This window comes from Manis pentadactyla, chromosome 13, assembly GCF_030020395.1.
Source record: "Manis pentadactyla isolate mManPen7 chromosome 13, mManPen7.hap1, whole genome shotgun sequence".
Classification (NCBI taxonomy): domain Eukaryota; kingdom Metazoa; phylum Chordata; class Mammalia; order Pholidota; family Manidae; genus Manis; species Manis pentadactyla.
In genome coordinates, this window is record NC_080031.1 from 98,798,936 (window position 1) to 98,817,565 (window position 18,630).

Consider the following 18,630-nt stretch of genomic DNA (forward strand, 5'->3'; position numbering starts at 1 on the left):
ACAGGACACAGTGCCTGCCACATAGTAAGTGCTCAATTCATCCAATAAATACTATACCAGGTGTTGATAATATGGCAGTAAACAACAACAAAAATTTCTGCCTACACTCTAGTGGGAAGAAGAGGACAATAAATAAGAATGGTATATACTATGTTAAATACTGCTAAGTGCCATTGAAAAATTAAGAGTTCAATAGGAAGCTATTATCTTGTTACAAAAAAGTTCATATATGGCAGGATATGTGAACTGCTTGAGGAAAATAAAAGCATTCCAGTATTTGGGATCTAGAAACCTAAAATTGTGGCATGAAAGAACTAGAATATCTAAGAAAAGAAACTGTTTTACAGGGAGAGGAGAAGTTAACTTCATATTTAAGGTGATACTGGGATATTCGTGGGGTACTGTTTTCTGGCATGCCCAGGACTATATATAACTCAGATGAGAGATTAGACCTTAAGAAATATATTTTGGAGTCATCCAAATAAATGTTAAAACAGTAAAAGATCAATTTCTGAAGAAAAGGAAATCAAGCCATACTTATTTTTCCCATTCTAAAGTAACAGCTCTCTCTTACATTGTTTTAAAATAATCTTCCACACAACCTAATTGGGGATCTATCATGGGTTTAATTTCTGTTGACTATGAAAGCTTCACAGAGGCTGGTATAAGCTTACATTATAGAAGCGATGGTAGGGATGGTGGGAGACAATACAAACACGTTTAAGAGACATTTAGGAAGCCAATATAAATCTAAGATAACTGGGATGTTATATTCTTTTTAGAGATTAGATTGGTCAAAGTAGTGTATAAGAAGTATTATATAAACACTTAAATCATACAATTTCTTCCTCCTCAGAGCATTCAGAGAGAGAAACTACTTTTTCCTATGTTACCTTTTAGATCATTGCCTGAGTTTGTCTATTGGCTATACCTTGATTACAGGTGTCTCAGTATTCAAAAAAAAATTTTTTTAATATAACTAAATTTAATATAACCTTTGGTTTCCATGCCTCTTGCAACCTTGATTACCAAAATCTAACTGAACGTGGTGGTTACACAACTTACAGAACTGCACACTAAAAGGGTGTATTTTACTGTGCCTGAACTATATTGAGAACAAGCGAGAATGAATGAGAATCAAAAGAATGCACTGAGGAAGAATGGGGAAACAATTGCAAGCAGTATTTCCAGAAAACAGCAGCTCTGAATTTTTTTAGTTAACTTCTTATTACATCTAAGAGTTTCTTTTTGCAGTTAGGGTTCTGCTATGCCCTGAATTTTGGTCCACCCCCAAACCCCCCCTCACCACAGTTCATATGTTCAGCCCTAGGCTCCAGTATTTCTGAAAGTAACTGCAATTGAATATAAGGTCTGTAAAGATGTGATTAACATAAAATGAGGTTGTTATGATGGGACCTTAATCCAGTATGACTGGTGTCCTTATAAGAAGAGGAAGAGATACCAGGGGTGCATTGCACAGAGGAATGACCATGTGAGAGGCAGCTAGAGGGTGGCCATCCGCAAGCCAGGCAGAGAGGTCTTAGAAGAGCCCAACCTGGCTGGCACCTTGATCTCAGACCTCCATGTTCCAGAACTTCAAGAAAAAAATGTGTTATATAAGCCAGCTATTCTGAGATATTTTGTTACGGCAGCCCTAGCAAACTAATAGATGTTCTGTTTCTATTTACCCAAGGTACCTTCCAAAAGGGCAACCTCTGCTACTTGTGATCAGGTACAATTTTTCTGGTGGACTCTAGCAACTCATTTCAAAAGCCTTAAAATTTGACCCATTCTTTTGAACTTAATTAAGCTTCTAGAAATTTATGCAAAGGAAATAATTGAGGGTCTGTGTAGAATTTAGCTACAAGATGTTCATTTCAATGTTTATACTAGGAGAAAAATTGGAAACTATGCAATTGCCCCCAAATAGCTAATTAAATAAGGAAATAATTAAGCATTCCAGCTAAGAATATTATAAGCCACTTAAATTGATATTATACAGAAAAAAAGATGACTTGTATTTGAGTATGAATTTTGTACCACTATGATGATGTGTGAAAGGTCATATTACTTCTTTTACCAAATCAAAATAAGTCTGACTTTGAATCCTATACTTGACAGAATGGCAAAAATGTCAACATGCCATTATTGGGCTCCTTTCACATTTTTTCACTCACAGGCACTTCCCTTTCCTCCCTTCTTCCCCTCTTGGTTAATCTAAGAGTAATACCCTCAGTAAAATGCTTTTTGTTAAATAAAAAAAAAAAAGCCACAGTGGGAATTGGCTTGAAAAGGGACTCCCTCCTGAGGCAAGAGAATACAAAATCCTACTTAATCTACAGAGATATTAATTGTATCTTGTTTCACTGTCTGTATTCTCTTGCCTCTGGTGCAAAATCTAGGCTTTTAGAGAGAATTATATTTATTTTCTCCACATGAGAGGGGATGTCAAAGGAGGAGGGCTTGATGTGAGAAAAAGATAGCTTCCAAGTCTGGCAGTGACCAGACAAAAGATACAAACTTCCAGTTATAAGATAAATAAGTTATGGGGATGTAAAGTACAGCATGATGACTATAGTTAGCAATACTGTATTGTTTATTTGAAAGTTGCTAAAAGAGTAGATTCTAAAAATTATCATAAGAAAAAAATTGTAACTGTGTGCGATGGATGTTAACTAAACTTGCGGTGATCATTTTGATATATGCAAAATTATGTTGTACACCAAAAACTAATACAATGTTATATGTCAATTGTATCTCAATCTTTAAAAACAATTTTTTTAAAAGAAACACCTAGAAGCTTCTGGGGTTTTGTCCTTGGTGAAAACAATAGCACAGCCAGTGTAAAAAACCACCATTCCACCCTACCTTACACACACACACAGACACACACAAATAACAGTGGAACCTGCCCACTAATTATCTTGAAAAAAGGTGTTATCACCTTGCTCTTTGGACCAGATCCATTTTTCTGACCTCAAATAAACCTGGCATTCCTATGTGTAAAACTCCAGTTATAACATGTATTGAACTGCCGGACACACATGGGTGGGAGGTTGAGGTAGATCATCAGAACTAGAGGATGTTATAAACCGAGTGCTTGTGCCCTGCAGAATTCCTATGTTGAAGCCTTATCCCCAGTGTTCTGGTACTGGGGGGAGGCGGAGGTGTGGGAGGTAATCAGGCCATGGAAGTGGAGCTTTCATGAATGGGATTAGCACCTTTATAAAAGAGGCCCCAAAGAGCTTTCCAGCCCTCCTTCCATCATGTGAGAACGCAGTGAGAAGACGGGTACCTATGAACCAGGAAATGAAGCCGGCACTTATCAGACACCAGATCTGCAGGCACCTTTATCTCAGACTTCTTAGCCTCTTGAACTTTGAGAAATAAACTTTTGTTGTTCATAAATAACCCAGTTTCTGGTGTTTTTTTAATAGGAGCCTAAATGGACTAAGAGAACTAAACAAACAGACATTTCTCAGAATATCTCTGCCCTAAAACACACCCAAGTACAAACACCTGCACATGCTCACACATAGAATATGAGCCTTGTAAATTACAAGCCTTTAGACCATCCTATTTCCACTTAGTCACCATTTTATTTAGTTCATTCATGACCTAGGTACTGTGAACAAAAAGTCTCTGGCCTTCAGGAGCTCAACAATTTTTGGAGAGAGGGGGAATCAATCAATAATTGTAACACACTGAAAAGCTATAAAACAGAGATTGAAAATATAGTGTATTAGGACAAAAATGGGCAGAACCCAGACTTCATAAATTTAATAGAGGCTAACTTCTAGAAGTACATGTAAGAAATAGGCCTACAAGAAGGAAGTAACAATTCAAGTACAGGAAACAGAGTGTACATACTGTGTTTGACAGTGCACAAACTATCAAGGGTGTGGTGTAGTATTAGTTTCCTACTGTTGCTATAACAAATTCCCACAAACTTAAAAAACACAATTTATTTTCTTACAGTCTCTAGGTCAGAAATCAGACACAGGTCTCACAAGGCCAAACTCGAAGTACTGGCAGGTCCAATGTGTTCCTTTCTGGCAGCCCAGGGGAGAATCTGACTGCCATTTCCAGCTTCTAGAGGCTACCCATATTCCTTGGCTTTTGGCCCCACTTCCAACCTCAAAGTCAGCAATAGCCTGTTGAGTCCATCTCAATCAGATCATTCTGATACTGACTCTTCTGTCTCCCAGATAATCCAGCAAAATCCCTTTATTTTAAAGTCAGCTGATTAGCAACCTTAATTCTATCTGAAACCTTAATTCCCTCTTGCACATAACATAACAGTCATAGGTCCTGAGGATTAAGATGTGGACATCTCTGGGGTACCATTATTCTGCCAACCTCAGATGGGAATAAGAGAAAATCAGGCGGGAAAGGCAGGTAGCAGCTAGATCAAGGATTACATGTGTCTTGCTAAGGATTTCGTCTTTAAATAACATGTTACCACTGAAGAGTGTTAAGGAGAAAGGTAATAGAGATGCACATTTAGGAAGATGGTGTAGCAGAGGCAATGTGTCGAAGAGAGGTTGAAATAGGGTAGGACTTGAGAAAGGAGCCCATCTAGAATGGCTGCGCAGTACATCATGCTGCTGGGCATCTCCAGGGCTGGGAGTGAGGCAGAGGCGGCGGGGACTGGGCAGGAAGGATGAAATCTTTGAGAGATACTTAGGAGTTAGGATTGACTTGATGTGGTGGTAACTGACTTCAGTGGGTTAATTTTCTTATTTTGTGATAAAGTAGATCATGGTTTCATTCACCAAAATGGTGAATTTTGAAGAGGAAGCAGGTCAGATTTTTTCGTTTTATACTTGTTGCTGTTTGGGGGAAAATAGTACATGGTAGGTGGAGAGAATGGAGAGGTGGCCTATCCTTGCATGCAGTACCTCCTTCTACCTCATAACAGAACCTACAATTTTTAGCTGGGCACATGGTTACCACATACAAACACTTTTCCCAGCCTTTCTAGACAAATACCAAATGATTTCATTTATGGAGTATAAAAACCAAGCAAAAGAGAAGGAACAAAATAGCAGTAGACTCAAAGACACTGAGAAGGGACCAGTGGTTACCAAGGGGGAGGGGTTGGGGACAGTGGGGATGAGGGGGAAGGAGATTAAGGAGCACAATAATTCGCAATCACAACATAGGTTGCTCAAGGGGACAGCAGTACAGCACAGAGAATACAATTAATGATTTTGTAACATCTTAACTGCGTTGATAGACATTGACTGCACTTGAGGGGATGAGGATTTGATAATATGGGTAAATGTTGAACCACTGTGTTGGATATTTGAAACCAACATAACATTGTATAGCAATGATACTTTAATTAAAAATTTTTTTTAAAAAAAGCTTTCTCAGCCTTTCTTGTAGCTAGTTGTGGTATATGACTCTTTTCTAGTTAACAAAGTATAACCAAAAGTGTTGAGTGGCAGCTCCTAAAACACATTCTCAGAAGACAACTAGCACATACCCTTCGCTGCCTTCTTTGCTACTACCTCTACCTGGCTGCTTAGCATGTGTGTGGGCTAACTGGTGCTCCAGCTACTATCTTGGATCTAGAAGCTGAGAGTCATACCCTATTGATGAAAGCTGGAGCTAAATACAAGAAAACTGGATCTCAAAAATACCAAGGAGCTGCTATAGCAGCCACAGATTGCCTACCATTAGGTCAGAGAGAAATAAATATCTTCTTAAAACTAATCCTAATTCATACAAGAGTATTCAATGACCTTTACTTTACTCTTGCAAATGCCCACTGGCTCTCCAATGTTATTCAATGTTCATTGTGCTAAGTGTTACATCTTATCTTATTGAGTTCTCACATGAATCTTGAGAGGCGTATTTTATTAGTATGCCAATCTTTCAGTTGAAAAAACTAAGGTTTTAAGATATTACATTGCAACTATTTACTACTCTGCCTTCCACCACAAAAAAAAGTTTGTGACCATCATGCCAGGTAGAGGAAACGCAATGGACTAGAAACAGGAATAATGAAGAAGAAGATGGGAGGGTGGTGAGGAGGAATAAGTTCATACTCTGAATCCCTCTGCTTTTATTTTTCAACCTTAAAATTAAAATTCTTTGAAATTTCAAGAAAGATATTGTCATTTTTGCATCACTAATGTGCCTAGTTAACTTCACCTGGGCATAGATTGTAGTAGTTGCAAATGACCATTTCAGCAAAGAGAACACAATATTTGGCCTAAACCTTCAAGTGTGAAGATCCATAAAGGAAAACCCAAAAGTTGGAAGGCCAAAAGGTAGTGTTAGAAGGGAAGGGAGGTGAACCCCATTCTCCAGTGGATAAAGATTTTACTCTTTATCTCAAACTGATTCAGGAACTACAATTAGAAAGATTTCCTAAGTGTGCAAACTAAACACATACATTTTCTATGGCTTCCTCCTAAAACTCCATTAGATGACAGTAAAAGTTTTAAACAGACATAAACCCTTGTTATGGACTAAATTGTGCCCCCTGAAATTCATATGTTGACTGCCTAACCACTAGTATGACTGTATTTGGAGACAGGTCTTCAGGGAGGTGATTAAGGTTAAATGAGGTCATAAGAGTCATGGTCTAAATCAATAGGGCTGGTGTCCTTATAAGAAGAGACACCAGGGATCTCTCTCTCTCTCTGTGTGCACATAGAGAAGAGGCCATGTGAGGACAGGGCAGAGTGAGAAGGCGACCTCTGCAAGCCAGAAAGAATGTTTCTCACCAGAAGCCCATCCTGAGGGCACCTTGATCTCAAACTTCCAGCATCCAGAACTGTGAAAAAATAAATTCTGTTGTTTAAGTCCATGGTACTTTGTTTTACGTCTACCTAGAAAAGAAGTGCTTTCAGTGTCCATGTTCAAGGGCACCAGATCATTTGTACCTGCAAGACTGTCTAATGTGTATCTTGCCTGAATTTTTCTAGGGAAGATTACACTAGACTTAGTGATTTAACCTATGAATCCTGTAGGAGTCACAGAATTACATAAATTACTTAAGTTTATATTTTAAATTTTATGACTTTTATTTATATCATCCTAAAAGTTTATATATTTATATAAAAGTTTATATATTTTTATAGCACTGTTTTTACTTGATCCAGTTAGAACTTCAAATTTTTTAAATATTCATTTCCTTCAGCAAATTTCATTCTAGTATTTTCCTCTCCGGGAGGAATGTGTCAGATTAATGTGAAAATCAAGTTTTTAAATCTTACCTGTTAAGTCCATTTTCAATTTCTCATCTCAGCCTGTAGTATAGTTGGGACTAGGATAATGACTTACAAAGTTTCTCTTCTTACCTTACACAGAAAAGGTAAATAATTTCCACTGAGATAAAATTTCCATCAACGTAAAGAGGAAGATTTAATCTGTGAGGTGTTCTATACTCAGACCTGTGAATGAAGCATTATTCATATACCATATATATTTTGAGTTCTGAGGAATCTGATCCTTCCTCATTTCTAAATACATACTGAACAGAGTAAAAAACAGGTTAGTCTACTCAATAAACTGCAGGAGCGGTATTTAGTTGTAAATGTTCAGTGAGTTCAGATTATGTATAAAGCCTTTCTGGATTTTTCAGGATATAAACAACATTTTTAGTTAAATTATATTTATTATCATAATTTATTATCATAATTAGCACATTAACATTAGAGAAAAAAATCACACATCATTTTTTCAACTAAACTAGGAGAAGACACATGGAAAAAACAAAAACAATTAACCAAGATTTACAGGGGCAACAGTGCAATAAGGATTAGCAGCTAGGAAACTGAGAATTGCATGCTCCTTGAGGAACCTATTTCATATGATACTCACTAGCTGAAATCTCTCAGTATATACGGCAATGATTTATTTGTTCAGGACTGGCTATGTGCACAGCCTAACTTACATGAAATCTATTTTACTTTGCTGCCCAGGACTATAACTATGGTCTGTTTTCCAGCTTCTGAAATAACATATAGAGCACTTTTCATTCATCAGTATTAATTAAAGAGGTTTCTTTCAAACATTAAAATTGCATATAATTCAGTTTAAATTCAAATAATTTGCTAATTCCATTCTACCCCCATTGGTTTGAGGGGATTTGTTTTTCACCTGTCCCTGATATGATTATCTACTGCATCCAACCAAAATATGTAGCATAATACATTTTCTAAGTTTCATCACAAAGTTTTGAGCATAGTTTTATAAAAACATCACTTGATCCTACTGGCACATTCAAAAGTTCTACTAGAAATAATAAGTCCCATTATATTTAAGCATCTACTGTAGATAAGGATCCTTATCATCCTGTATTTCAATTTTCAAAGAATCTTCTTACTCTACATTCTAGAATCATATGAGTAGAGCATAGAGAGACCCATTGATTATCATCCAATCAGAAACTTTCACACAAAAAATGTGGCCCAGGTTGTTGACATGCTCAGGGACACAAAGGTCATAGCAAAGTCACAACTTATAAATATGCAGTCAACAACTTTTTCACACATGGCTAAGCCCATAACACTCTTGTTTGTATAGTTTCTGTATGGGCTTCCTTATAAGAGAAAATGAAAACATTGTTGAAGCATGAGATGGCCCATTATTCTATCCTTTTAGTCATCATTTATCCAAAGCCTACTGACAGCCTGTCACAAAGGAAATCTCAGGGCTCAAGTTTTCCTGGCTCAAATTAAGATTAAAGATTCGGTGTTAGAATGATATTTTGCATCTAGAAGATAAAGCTGCAGACAACTGGAATTAAACTGGTATTTAAACCAGCCCTAAGTCAGCTGAGGGAGCACTGGGAAGAGAGGAGAACAGAAAGGTACCTGCATCTACCAAATGTCAGACAAGCTCACTCCTTCCTCTCCACTAGTTGTGGATTAGAAAGAATAACAGAAAACTAAGCTTGCTGACACATCCTGAGTTGATCTGGCATGAATTTCTGACAGCATGTATCAAACTGAAATATCTCAGTTCTCAAATAAAGGGTACAATTAAAGATTTATGCTGAATTTTTCTGGGGAAAAAATGTCTTTCATGTGTAAGTAATTTCTCCCATATTTTGAGAGCAAGAAATGTATATAGTGAGTGTGAAAGTTGCTTCATAACTCCAGGCAAAGGAAAAGTCATGTTCTTTTTCTTTTATCAAATTAAATCTCATCCTAAACCACCACTCATCAGGTTGATGGAAATTAATCTCAGTCAGTACTGGGGCCATATATCAGTCCCAGGGTAAAAACTTCAGGTTTTACACAGTCAAGAATACTTAGGGACAACCCTCTGATCTTTGGTCTAGATTGATCACTGCTAATAGGCTCTCTGTCTAAGACCACAGGGTCCCTTGCAGGAAGATGGCTCTGCTGCTTTTTGAAACTTGCCTTCCAGCTGGAACTGGAGCTCTTTATCAAGGCTAGGATCCCAGGAAAAAAGGTTCAGGTATCCACTGGACCACAAAGCCATTCCACACTGAGAACAGGCCACAGCCCCAGGAGGTTACAAGGGAACAGCACAGAGGGGATGGATTCTGGTTTGCCACTCCATGGAACCCTCCCTCCCCAAATAAATGTCTCTTTGAGCCTCCGTAGCAGACTCTCCCTCCTGGGCTCTTCCCTCTTCACTGCTTTCTGAGACTACTTGGCATAAGCCCTTCAATGAGTTCAGGCTTTAAAACACAAGGCAGTTGTACTTCTGTTTGGTCTTGCTAAACAAAAACTTGAAGAGATACAGCAGAAAAGCATTCTTGGAAAAGGACAGGAAAACAGAACAAAAGGAAAATCAATATTTCAATAAATTAGTCTACCACATGTGTCTATTGTGAAGTGTCATTTTTGCAAAATTATTTGAAAGTAGATACAACAGAGACCACCTTTTTCACCCCTTTCTCATTTCTGAAGTAAGTCTCCTGCAGGCACAAGTTTAGGGCAATTTGTGATTGAACTCAGGCCAATAAGCAACCTTGGGCAGTTTCTAGACAAATGGTTGTCTGTACCAGTTGGGGAGCATCTTCACTAATGTTATGCTCTTGGTTATCAGTTTTAGGCTGTACAAGCGAATTACCATATGTCCCCTCTGTCAGTGAATGGCATCATCATCCAAATAAGGTTGTTATATGTCTTTTGTTTTGACAGCTGCCTCGCCACCAGTTCTACACTTTTCAGACATGCTGAACTGCTTGCAATTCTCCTAAAAGTCATGCAAGCCTTTGCATATGTGCCTCCTTCTTCCTAAAAGAATGTTCCACAGCCTTCTTTATATTATGGTGCACACAAAAAAGGATAACATTTGTACAACAAATAAGAATGAATTGGAAAGGACTTGAAGTTGTTTATATGGGCCTGTTGAAATAATTCAGTAGAGAAGGTATCTAATAAGGTATCAAAATTTTTCATGAGAAACATTAGCCTGCTCATTTAAATGTAACTTTTTTCTTTTTACTTTAAAATAATTCCAAACTTAGAAAAGAGCTGCAACAATAATGGTAGAAATTCCTTTTTTTTCCTGTAGAGTTGAGAGTAAACTGCCAACATGATGCCTCACTGCCTGAGCTAAAACTTTACTGTATAATTGCTACAAACAAGGACATACTCCTACATAACCACAATACAATCATCACAATCAGGAAATTAACACTGATCCACTAATATCAACTAATCCACAAGCCCTGTTCAAGTTCTGACAATTATCCCACCAATGTGAAAGGACCACATGTTGCATTTAGCAGTTCTGTCTCTTTAGTCTCCTTTTGTCTATTAAAGTACCTCAACCTTGAGATATAAAGAAAGTTCAGTGGGCTAGAAGAGGAGGACAGAGGTGGAGATTTCTTGAACTGATGCAAAATAACTTCAAATTCCATCGAACTTTTCATATCAGGAATTTTAAAATAACGAAGAAGCTCTTACTCACGGGCTCTGCTATAATAGTTACCTTGTAGTTACCCTTAGATCCCATCAAAAGTGTATCTCAGCTGTAGAAACAAACGTACCTGATATATATGAAGATAATAATTCAGGGCCACCATCCCAAGTTTTGACCACCAGGAACCCCAGCCCAACCCCTTTGTTCCATCTTCCGGACCAGCTATACACTATACTCATTGGATTCTTAGATCACTATGTGTTCCATTGACTCCACCATCCCGTGTCCTCAATAGGCATCTGAAACAGATGTCCAGCTATCAGATGACTCCCTTGGGCTACACTCAGCATCTTGCACTAGGACTGCAAATGCCAGCTATCTTTCAAAATATTTATTTGCAGAGGTGATAGGGCCTATGGTTACATGCTGCTCCATTATGGATACACTGTTAGGAGTTCAGTATAGAGATGCTCTTGGTACTGTTCCCAGGTTATACTGAGTATATCAAGAGTTTAGGGGATTAACATCTCCTGTGCACGTATAATCCATTTGAGATACACTGATTGGATATTTCTGGCTTTTTCTTTCCCTCTCTGCCTTGATAACTCTTCTGATTTCAGAATTCAGTTTGGAGGTGCATTCAAAATCATTCATTCATTCAATTAACAAATACTTAGAAAGAGAAATTAAGAAAACAATCCTATTTACAACTGCATTAGAAAGAATAAATAACTAGGAATTAATTTAACCAAGGAGGTGAAAGACCTGTACACTGAAAATTACAAGCCATTATTGAAAGAAACTGAAGAAGACACAAATGGAAAGTTATTTCATGTTCACAGATTGAAAGAGTATTATTATGTTCCATATGCTAGAGAAGAATAAAACAATAGAAAAAAATCAAAGAAACCAGGAGCTGGTTCTTTGAGAAAATAAAATACATAAACTCCAAGCCAGACTTATCAAGAAAAAAGAGTGTACACACATGAACAAAATCAGAAATGAAGAAGGAATAATCACAATGGATACTGCAGAAATACAAAGAACTATTAGAGAATTCCGTGAAAAATTATATGCCAATAAATTGGACAACTTAGAAGAAATGGAAAACTTCCTACAAAAACACAACCTTCCAAGACGGACCCAGGAAGAAACAGAAAATCTGAACAGATCAATTACCAGCAATGAAATTGAACTGTTAATCAAAAAACTCCCCCAAAACAAAAGTCCATATCCAGATGGCTTCACAACCAAATTCTACCAAACACTTAAAGAAGAGCTAATACTCATCCTCTTAAAGCATTCCAAAAAGTAGAAGGAGAGGGAATACTTCCAAACTCATTCTATGAAGCCAGCATGACTCTATACCAAAGCAAGAGAAAGACACTACAGAAAAAGAAAATTATAGACCAATATCCCTGATGAACATAGATGCAAAAATCCCCAACAAAATATTAGCAAACCAAATCCAAAAATACATCAGAAAGATCATCCATCATGACCAAATGGGATTTAATCCAAGGATGTAAGGTGGTACAATATTTGTAAATCAATCGATATCATATACCACATTTAAAAAAAAGAATAAAAAACATATGATCATCTCAATAGATGCTGAAAAAGCATTTTACAAAATTCAACATCCATTTATGATAAAAACTCTGAACAAAATGGGTATAGAAGGTACATACTTCAACATAATAAAGGCCATATATGACAAACCTACAGATAATATCATACTTAATAATGGAAAGCTGAAAGCTTGTCCTCTAAGATTGAGAACAAGACAAAGATGTCCACTCTCACCACTTTTATTCAACATAGTACTGGAGGTTCTAGCCACAGCAATCAGACAACACAGAGAGATAAAAGGCATGCAAATTGGTAAGGAAGAAGTTAAACACTCACTATGTGCAGATGACATGATAGAATACATAGAAAACCCTAAAGAATCCACCAAAAAACTACTAGAACTAATAACTGAATTTGACAAAGTTGCAGGATACAAAATTAATACTCATAAATCTGTTGCACTCCTATATACTAACAACAAACTAGAAGAAAGAGAAATGAGGAAAACAACTCCATTTACAATTGCATCAAAAAGAATAAAATACCTAGAAATAAACCTAACCAAAGAGGTGAAAGACCTATACCCTAAAAATTACAAGACACTCATGAGAGAAATTAAAGAAGACACCAATAAATGGAAATACATCCCATGCTCATGGATAGGAAGAATTAATATTGTCAAAATGGCCATCCTGCCCAAAGCAATTTACAGATCCAATGCAATCTCTATCATAATACCAACAGCATTCTTCAGTGAACTAGAACAAATAGTTCTAAAATTCATATGGAACCACACAAGACTCCAAATAGCCAAAGCAATCCTGAGAAAGAAGAACAAAGCTGGGGGGATTATGCTCCCCAACTTTAAGCTCTACTACAAAGCTACAGTAATCAAAACAATTTGGTACTGGCAGAAGAACAGACCCATAGATCAATAGAACAGAATAGACAGCCTAGATATAAACCCACACATCTACAGTCAACTAATATACGATAAAGGAGCCAGGAATATACAATGGGGAAAGACAGCCTCTTCAACAATTGGTGTCAGCAAAACTGGAGAGCTACATGTAAGAGAATGAAACTGGATAATTGTCTAACTCCATATCCAAAAGTAAACTGGAAATGGATCAAAGACCTGAATGTAAGTCATGAAACCATTAAAACTCTTGGAAAGAAACACGGGCAAAAATCTCTTGAATATAAGCATAAGCAATTTTCTCCTGGACACATCTCCTCAGGCAAAGAAAACAAAATAAAAAATGAAGAATTTCAATGCAATCCCTATCAAAATTTCAATGGCATTTTTCAAAGAAATAGAGCAAACAATCTTAAAATTTATCTGAAACCACAAAAGACCACAAATAGCCAAAACAATCTCAAGAAAGAAGAACAAAGCTGGAAACATCATAATTCCTGACTTCAAACTATATTACAAAGTTATAGTAATCAAAACAGTATGAGTGGCATAAAGATAGACATACAGATCAAGAGAACAGAGTAGAGTCAAGAAATAAGCTCATGCATGTATGGTCAATTGATTTACAGCTCTTTTAATTAGTAAAAGAGCCAAGAATATACAATGGGGAGAGAATAGTCCTTTCAATAAATGGTACTGGGAAAACTGGACAGCCACATGCAAAAGAATGAAATTGGATCACTATCTTACACCATAAACAAAAATCAACTCAAAATGGATTAAAGGCTTGCACCATAAACTCCTAGAAGAAAACATAGGCACTAAGCTCCTTGACATCAGTCTTTGCAATGATTTTTTGTATTTGATGCCAAAGGAAAAAAAAAAAAGTGGGACTACATCATACTAAAGAGCTTCTTCATAGTAAATCAATAACATAAACATCAATCTTCAGAATGGGAGAAAATATTCTCAAATCATACATCTGTTAAGAGGTTAAAATCCAAAATATATACAGAACTTATACAACTCAATAGAAAAACAAACAATCCAATTTAAAAATTCAGATCCTTTGCCACTTTTCCAAAGACATACAAATAGCCAAATAGCCAACAGGCACATAGAAAGGTGCTCAACATCACTAATCACCATGGAAATACAAATCAAAACCACAATGAACTATTATTACCTCACATCTATTAGAATGGCTAATAACAAAACAAGAAATATTAAATGTTGGTGAGAATGTGGAATAACAGGAACTCTTGTTCCTGTTGGTGGGAATATAAAATGGTACAACCACTATGGAAAACAGTATGGCGAGTCCTCAAAAAATTAAAACTAGAACTACCATATGATCAACAATTCCACTTCTGGATATTTATCTGAAGGAAACAAAATCACTCTCTCAAAAAGAGTCCTCCACCCTCATGTTCACTGCAGCATTATTTACAATAGCCAAAATATGGAAACAATCTAAGTGTCCATCAGTGGATGAACTAATAGAGAAAATGTGGTATATATATATACATATATATATATACACACATAGAATATTTTTCAGCCATAAAAAAGAGAGAAATCATGCCATTTGAGATAATGTGGATGGACCTTGAAAGCATTATGCTAAGTGAAATAAATCACAGAGAGAAAAACAAATTTTGTATGATCTCACTTATATGTGAAATCTAAGAAAAAAAGAAACAGAGAACAGATTGGTGGTTGATAGACCCAGGGAGTGGGAGAGAGGGCCAAACAGGTGAAGGTGATGAAAAGGTATAAACTTCCAGTTATAAGATAAATAAGTTGTGGGGATGTAAAGTGTAGTGCGGTGACTATAGTTTACAATACTGTATTGTATACCCGAAAGCTGTAAGAGTACATCTTAAAAGTTCTCATCACACAAAAAAATTTCAACTATGTGTGGTAATGGATATTAACTAAACTTATTGTGGTAATCATTTTGCAATATATACATATATTAATCATCATGTTGTACACCTAAAACAATGTTATATGTCGATTACATATCAATAGAAAACTTTAAAAAGAAATATTTAAGGAATGTCTACTAGGTACCCTGTTAAGTTCTGGGACTGCAGAACTGAACAAGTCAGATAAAGCCTTGATCTCAAGGATTTTTACAGTTGGTGGAGAGCAGACAATTAAAAAAACACAAAGAACTTCAGGAATGATAGGTGCTCAAACATAAATGACAAGAAGCGAGCCATGGGAAGATCCAGGGGAAGAACATTTCAGGCAGAGGAAACAGCTAGTTTAAAGGTCCCAAGGAAGAAAGAAGACCAGTAGGCTAGAAATTCCTGACAGAGAAGAATGGTAGGAAATGAGGGCAAAAATCTGGCAAAGCCAAATTGTGCAGGCCTTGTAAGCCAGGGAAACTAATTTAGATCTTAAGAGCAACTGAAACCATTGGAGGATTTTAAACAAGGAAACAACACAATGTGATGGTCTTAAAACTTAAAAGATGACTAAATTATAGACTGCAGAATACAAGCAGGAAAACCAGTAGAGGTCTACTGTAACAGTCCAGGGAAGAGATACCAACGTATAGGATTAGGCTAGTAGTAGGAGATGTGAAAGGAATGACAAATTCAAATACACTGTGGGGCAGAATCAAAAGTAACTTACTGATAGACTTGATAATAGGGTGTACGATGACAGGAGTAATCTAGAATGGTTCATAGGCTTGTGACTTGAGCAACTGGGTGGATAGCAATTCCATTTACTGAAATTTGAAAGACTAAGAGATGAGACAGGACTGTGGGTGAAAATCATGAGTTCTGTTTTGGACATATTAAGTCTGAAATCCCTATTAGACATCTAAGAGTTGTTAAGTAGGCAATTGGATACAGGAAGTCCAAAGATCAGGAAAGGGTCAGGGCCAAAGATATAAATTTGGAAGCAATCTGCACACAGTATTTAAAGACATAAGACAAGATGACATAACAGTGTGCAGATAGAGAAAGTACCTCTAGACAAAGTCCCCAGGCACTCCAACATTTAAAAGTTTAGTGGAGGAAAAAACAAAACAAAATAAAATAGCAGTAGACACGAAGTCACTTGAGAAGTGACTGGTGGTTGCCATGGGGGAGAGGGAGGATGGGTTGGGGGAAGGAGAGGATGGATTGCAGCAGGGGGGAGGGGGAATACAAAAATTCTCAATCATAAGATAAGTTGGTCACAGGGATGGTAGTATAGCATGGAAAACATAGCTAACGATTCTGTAACATCTTCCTATGTTGATAGTGACTGCACTAGTTGGGGTGAGGGTTTAATGTGGGTAAATGGCGAACCACTGTGTTATGTAACTGAAACTAATATAGGATTGTATGTCAACTATATACTTTAATTTTTAAAAAGTTTACTACAAGATAATCTACTGTGAGATTTGCTTTGGCCTGCTGGGGGGCCCTGCTTATTTTTCTAACTTTACCCAGGTGCTGCTTTTCTTCCTCCAGCCCTAATCAAGTGATTTGCAACCTGGGCAATTTAGCAAGCAAGCCCAAAACAACCTAGTAAAAACAGGAAGAATTTCATCTTGAAAATAAGATTGCATTTTAAAACCCAATTAGTTAAAAAGTTAAGTTTCTTAACATACTCTTTAACAAACAGACAATAACTCAGCCCACCTTGGGAGCAAAGCAGGCAATCTTGAGTGATATGCTCCCAGACCAGGAAGTTGCTATCCTGAGAGGAAATCAGAGCAGTAAATTTCTTATAAATAACCCAGAAGACTAATAAGAAACATAATGTCTCTTCAAAGATAAACATTTTGGGACCACTTAGCAGGTGTGCATCCCTAGCCCTTTGTCTCTCAACTGCCTGTAAAATCCCTAGACAACGCACCACCCTGGGGCTCTCTCGTCCCCTCCTAGCACAAGCCAGGAGCCCTGTCCTCTCACTTTATCTCTAAATAAAACCCTCTGCCTTGCTTTCCTAAAAAAAATAAACAAATAGAATAAATAAATAAATTTTACTAGAGGAAAAGGAGAATAAAGAGGAAGAAGAAGAGGTAAAACATAAATGAGACTGAGAAACAGCAGCAAGTTGCAGGGGTAGGTGAACTAGGACAGTGTGATATCTTGGGAGTCAAAACAAGAAAGTATTTCAAGAGTGAGGGCTGTTGTAACTGAATACCATAGACTGGTGGCTTAACAACAGAAATGCATTTCTCCCAGTTCTGGAGGTTAGAAATCTGAAATCAGGGTGCAGCATGGTTGGGTGCTAAGTGAGGGCCCTTCTTCCTGGTACACAGCCTTTTCCCTGTATCCTCACATGGCTGAGAGACAGAGAAACAGCGTTCTGATCTCTTTATCCCATTATAAGGGCACCAATCCTATCATAGGGGTTCCACTCTCATGACATATATAACCCTAATTTCTTCCCAAAGGTCCCACTTCCAAAAACCATCAAACTGGGAATTAGGATTTCCACATATGACTTTGGAGGAGGACACAAATATTCAGTCTACAGCAGATTGTGATAATCTAAAGGAAAGACAATAACAAGTGCTGGGGAAGATGTGGAAAAACTGGAACCGTCATACAGTGCTCATGCAAATGTAAAATGACAGAACACTGTCTGGAGGTTCTTTGAAAGTTTAAACATAGAGTTACCATATGACCAGAAATCCCACTCCTAGGTATAAATCCAAAGGAAATGAAAACATATGTCCACATAAAAACTTGAACACAAGTGTTCAGAGCATATTCATAAGAACTCCAACATGGAAACACTCTAAATGAATATCGAATGATGAACGGATAAATAAAATGCAGCATATCCATGCAATGGGATATTATTTGACAGTACAAAGAAATTAAGTATTGTACATGGTACAACATGGATGAAGCCTGAAAACATTTTGCTAGGTGAAAGGGAAGTCAGACACAAAAGACCACATATTACATGATTCCATTTATAAAATTTCCAGAATGGACAAATCTATAGAAACAGAAAGTAGATTGGTGGTTGCCTAAGGCTAGGACAGGGAAGGAGAGGGAAATGAGGAATGGCTACTAATGGGTACAGGGTTTCTTTTAAGGGGGAAAAATATACTATCATTAGACTGTGGTAATGGCTACACAACTCTGTGAATATATTTAAAATACTGAATTGTCCAATTTCAGTGGGTGGATTGTATGGTATGTAAATTATATCTCAATACAGCTGTTTAAAAAAATAAGGGAGAGGTCACTGGTGAGAGACAGCTAAGATCAGAATGAGTAGAGACCATTGGATTGGGTACCATAAAGGTC